The sequence below is a fragment of the Pieris brassicae genome, chromosome 1, assembly GCF_905147105.1.
Source record: "Pieris brassicae chromosome 1, ilPieBrab1.1, whole genome shotgun sequence".
NCBI classification, from domain to species: domain Eukaryota; kingdom Metazoa; phylum Arthropoda; class Insecta; order Lepidoptera; family Pieridae; genus Pieris; species Pieris brassicae.
Window position 1 is genome coordinate 9,118,944 of NC_059665.1, and position 6,425 is coordinate 9,125,368.

Below are 6,425 nucleotides of genomic sequence, written 5' to 3' on the forward strand. Positions count from 1 at the left end.
GCTTCGCTGCGGTGAAAATATTATACCGCGAAATTTTCCCGCCGAGACGCGGGCGCCATTTTGGATTTTTTCCTTTTTTGACAGTGCAATGTTGCAAGTATCGTTGTTTTTTTTACAATTAGCTATTTATTGATATCAAAATAAGTTTCTAATTCTAAAGCAAAGGTATCATTAAACAAATAATAGCAATTGATTATCATTGTATTACAGTATCTATATTGGAAACAAATTATTTTATAGACAAGCAGAAGAAGCTTGGAATCAAAATACATCTTTTTTTATTTTGTTTTTTTTTCCTTTATTAGAAATTTTATAAATATTATCTTTGTACAAAATCTTAACTTCTGTTGTATACGGTTATACCTATAAGTCTATACTCTAGTTTCGATCTTGGACATTTGGGTGGAAAACCGAATAATGTAAGTAAAATCATTACATCATTGAGGGGCGCTACAACCTCTAAGGCCTCGGATTTCTGATCTGATCAGTAAGAAATTTTATTTTATTATTTAGTTATTATCTATACGGGGTTGGGGTCAAAATAGGTTGTACTTGTCGAATCACAAACAACCGCACCACAGACAAATCGTTTTAACGATTTCCGGACAGGCTCGCCTTTTTTCTCACTTCTATGGGATCTTCTCTTTTTGTAGTCCGTATTCGATAATTTAGGCGTAGTATACATATACATTTCTCAATTTTCTGATTAATATGTTTACAATATGCAATAGCTTTAATAAGAAAACTATTTCACAATCTGAAATCGCGAATTCTGTTTTTCTTTACATTATAAATAATAAATATATGGTCCTGGGCTTGATTCGATTAATTGTCGTTTTAGGTGTTTCCTCACGGTAGACTAAAATAGTCCCAGACTAGTAGTGGTACTACAGTATAGCCTAGTCATGCTTTGGCTAGACAATTTGATTTAAAAAAGATAAATTAAAGCAAAAACCTCAACGCTAACTTTAAATTTTTTACACGTATGCAGGCAACCTAACACCTACAAATTCGTTGAGCGTTACCGGGATCAATTAAAAAATACGACGTATCGAATCAATTTATACGGTTGTCGACAAGCGATCTGTTTGCCTCCACAGATGGCGCTGAGAATTGTCATTCTAGCCCCTAATTAATTCCATTTGTAAACATGTGGTTGGGACTTTAATTGGATCTATTATTGCGTCGTAATTAGTTTAATATGTATTGCCTTAAGGCGCAAATGCATCACTTTATATTTAAATACTATTTTATCATTTGAGCATAGTGTATTGCATTTCTATAATAAGATATAATATAATCCTAAGCTTTAAAAAAAAGGATCACGAAACATACAGATATCCGAAACCCCGATGTAAAAGGCGCCTATGGTATTTCTTTAAAATGTGATGATGCAGATTGATGCAGAGGTTAAAACCATATTTGTGCTGTAGAAGCGGGCTGTTCGGGGGATATTTGTTGTGTTTCCCTAAGGAAGTCGGTACGGAATAAGTTTCAGGAATTAAATATTATGACGCTATCTGGTCAATAAGTTGTTGAAGACTTGTTGTATGTACAAAAAAGTATCAACAATTTTCACCAGTATAATAGATACTCAAAACAGAACTAATTTAAGCGTACGACCAACCAGGCTCTGAGGTATATATACAGGTATTCGTTTTTACAAACACAAGCGAAATTAGAGGCGATTGGCGATTAAGAAGAGTGGTTCCTTTCTTGCGGCTCGCTCTACGTCCTTGACGTGCGAACTGGTAGTATGTACATTGAGAATCAATTTAACAAATTTTCTGTAGACGTTCATAACTGTACTTGGTTACCTATATGAATAAAGTTATTCATATAAACATCCACTAAACATTCATTTTGGGCAATAAAGATTTTTCTATCATAGTAACACGTATTAGCTAAACACATCGCTTTTTAATAACCAGAAAATGAAACTGTCATCAAATCATTGGCTGATTTTTCAACGTCCTACACGAAACAAGTTAGGAACGGTTTCTAATCAGTTAGGCGTGACATTCAATTTCAATTTGAAATCTTAATAAGCCGTCAAAGCGTTCCAGAAATAGTTTAGTTTAGTAATTAGTTAGTCAACTTCGCGTTCAATTAAGAGATGGCGACAATTGACAAATGTGCTCTGCACCGCGCGATACATACAATTAGCCGAGGAATTTCCTGAACGCGACAGTAGCAATGTCAATGCGAACGTCAGTTTCAAAATTTGGCGGGAAATGAACTTTTCCTTCATTGGTTTAAAGGTGATTTTCCTTGTATATTGCTTTCGGATTGTTTGCTTTACGAGGGGAGTATTTGAAGAGGTCTTTGTCTGGACGGCGATAAATCATTTGGGCCTGTCACGTGTCTCGTTGGTGGTGTGTGACAAATTACCTCCGCACCTATGTGTAATCTGAGATCTTAATATTGCGTAATTATAAACGCACAGAATTAAGCAGAAGAGGAAAAGTTACACGTCATCAAATCTAAGGGTAAGTTTTAGACAACTTTTGGTTTTTGTATACAGAAGTCGTACTAACTGAACACTTAGTACGTGATTTCAAAAAGGGAAATTATTTTGTCTCTTTTCACTTTCAGAACTTTGCACAGTCGGACCTTCGACCTTAGGGATGATCGTCTCACGTTGAAGCCACTAGGCCAACACAGCTCCATGTTAAAAGTACCTTCAATTATTTCAGTAAAGCTCATCCGAATACGTCGTTTCTTCTGTCGCAGTGGTAGGAATTACGACATTCGACGCCCAGTTTCTATATAGAAACTACGAAGTGAAATTCGTCGGAATTAAGTTACACTACACCTAAACCAGACAACAGAAATAATAAAAATGTCATGTTATAAACGGTTTACTAAATAAATTAATAACGTCGTAAATATTTCTGCCATCTTATTCTGTTCTCATAAATCACAATCTTCAAAGCTAACAAACAGCACAATAATAATCCAATTTGAATTCCATGTGTCGACTAACATAACGCCTCGATGTATAATTGTTCCGATTAATCTCGTAAACGGGACAACGTAGGTTAATTATAATTTTAAAATATTCTTTGTGATTTGTTTACATAGCTTAGCAATTGTTTTGTAAGTAAAATACAATAAGAATTATGTTTCTTTCTAATAGAAACTCTTAGATTTCGAATTGTAAATTCTTTTCCGATTAATGTTTGTTCTTGGTAAAAGTGCAATCTTAGGTCCTGCTCTTGTAAGGTTTATGAGTTTCTCGTCATAAAATTCTTTTTTCCGAAATCAAGTGAGTACGTTTAACGTACTAATAAAGTTTGAATCGAATCTAGACTATAAACATGATGTGCTCGAATTTTAAATAGGTTAAGCACCTTGAATCCCCCAGTAAAAATATATGCATAAAATTTAAAGTTCTAATCAGAAAGTGATAATGATTTTGCCGAGAGTCAAACCCAGGACTCACAGCTATATATATATGTAGCGGAGGCGGAATTACGTGATTTGGTTGTATAATTTTTCATCTACACATAAAAATCTAAATTTAAAACGCCGCATTAACTGGTCGAGCAAATGTTCCGTAAAGAATGTTAATAGGCAATTTGTTATAGTTTCCATGTGTTTACAAAAAATTAGGAAGAGTGTTTAGAAGACTATATCGTTACAACGTATAGATACCGTCAAACATCTTGAACAAATGTCCTTGCCTGCGCAGAAGCGCTTTTTAGGCATCACTTGCGGCGGGAGGGCGACGTGTCTATCGCGTGATTGGTAAATTAGTTGACGTTTGTGTCCCGCGCTGTGTACGATGCACAAACTTTCCCCCACTCCCTTGTTTTATGCTCAAGAAGTTTGCCGGTATCTGTACTTGTGCAAGACAAGGTAGGTACTGGTTACATATAAGTCAAATCGATTTCGAAATTCAAATATAAGATACCAATATTAGTCGAAATTTAAATTTTGAACGGCAAATGATTTTCTTTAGTGACGAACTTTAATTCAACACCTGCAACATGTTCTGTTCTTAATTCCCAGTTAGGTATTTATTTATTTGGAATCAAAACAGATATCTATACAATAAAATTAAAGTTAAAAATAAGACATAAAAAAACACATTGGATGTATCCACAAAAAGTTTCACTAATAAAAAATGTGACCGCTATAATAAAGAAGAAAGATACAAGGATTAGGAGATTAGCAGTTGTTTTAAATTATTTTTAAATGAAGCAGTAGAGGAGTGCGAAAAAGGTTCGATGTTATTGACAGAATCTAAAGCAGACCACATCCTGTGAAGAGGCTCGCGGAACCCAATGTTGGTTCTGATAGCCGAAAGGTTCTCTGTGAGCGTCAGCGTTGAGACCTGGCAGGGTCATTGAATGTTATGAGTTCAAGAAGATCTAAACAAGTTATTTCATGTAAGCATATTTTTTATTACCCCCATAAGTAAATGCTTAAACATTTAAATGGCAATAACCAAAATTTTAATTGACTTGTCTGATTCCGTCATCGTGTCGTGAAACTTTTTAATTAACCCCTTCAGTAGAACGAACTTTATGCTCCGGCGTGTTTATTAATTATTTAAAACTTTGTTTTTCACGATTTTTCATCTTTCGGATGCTAATTATGAACGCAGAGCCCTAACGTTATTTTGCAGTTGATTGAATAAAGTACGCCTGTGAAATACCAAGAAGACAGAAAGCGGGATCTAAATGTTTAATAACAATCAAAGTTTCAAGTACTTTTAGACAAGTACAATTGGTTGAATGAGGGACTACATAAAGACGTTGTACACACGAAAAAGAGTAATCAAAATCGATACCACCGCTTAGGATTTTTATTAGAAACACGCACAGAAGATTTATATTAGAAGCTATATCGACTGTGACGACTTTTTAATTATGAATTAAAGGAATTGTAAATTTAATATAATTTACGACGAATTTTCAATTGCCATAGTAAATAAGTTTTATCTACGTTATTCTTATGATTTTTGTTTATGACCCAGGGGACAAACGGACACTCACCTGACGTCAAGTATTACTGCCGCCCATGGACCCTCACATTGCCAGAAGTCTCGCAAGTAGGTACGTGGCTTGAAAGACCCCAAGTCGAAATGGTTGGGAATTATTTTAATACTTAAACGCATCCGCATGTCGACATGCGATCGTACTCTGTAACTTCTAACGGGCACAGCGAACCCGACGTTTTTGTATGCAAATCGTATCTCTCTCCATATCCGTAGCATTACAACCATGGCCGTAGCATCACAGATACAGGGCCTTGGAACCTATCGTAAGTTAAAGAATATGATATCTCCTTAGTATACATACAAGTTCTTTTTACATTTAGAAATATTGAATGATGAACATAGGCGGATCGAGAATTTGTGGAGCTCTAGGCTACAGACGCACACGAGAAACAATACACCGACCGAAAACAAGCGACGGGGAGTTCCCCGTTCTGTTCGTTAGACGCGCATCAGACATACGTCATTGATCAAAAATACCAACCTTATGATTCGATGTTTTAAATTTCAGTATTTTTTTTTAATTAGAAATATTGCCTATTGTTTTTAGTGTGGACTTGGTGCCCTTTGTATCCACGGGGTCCTGGGCTGCAACCCAAAAAGACCTTACGTAGATGCGCCCCTGATAATGAACCTTCTGGATTCATTCTCTTAAAATAGAAGAAATCTATGATTTGGACCCGTGGTTCTGTATATACACCAAGTGGTAACAATGATCGCCATGGCGGAACTAAACACTGATTACTGGCGAGACGGAATTTTGTGGTTTTTGTTACAGTTTTAACGCATGTACAGGTTGTTTTAACGTCGTCAACCATATAAATATATATATATATATTTAAATTCGGTAATTTAATTTTTACTTTTACATGATAGCATAGAAAATCGTTATCTCCATTTAAAGTAAACATATTTCAGTGTGATAGGAAAAAGAATGCGATAAAAATTATTATATGTAGGTACATTACATGTCTGATGAAGACAATTAAATATATCTTAATCAGAACGAAAAACACAATAATAATGACCATGCGGTCCAAGTGTATTGGTGCTAATGAAATAATTAATTTGGCATCTGGTGCTTTCCTCGCTTAACGAATAAGTATTGCAATACAGCGATAATTTTATGGTTAAAGATGCCATCAGAATTTTTTAAATGTGTTTAAAAAAAACTTATTTTTATGATTACTATGTAGGTTAAGAAAATTATAAATACTGTATATTTTATTTGTTATATAAAATGCTAAATACAAAATGATTTTTATCACATCACACGTCTTTTTATGAACATTATATTATTCTTGCCCTGTAAACATTACGTAGATTAACTCTTTTTAATGTAAGGTGTTGCAATAGAATATAAAGCCGAATGATAATGATACGGAAGCTTAATTTTTACACAGGAAAAACCAGCTGGTGA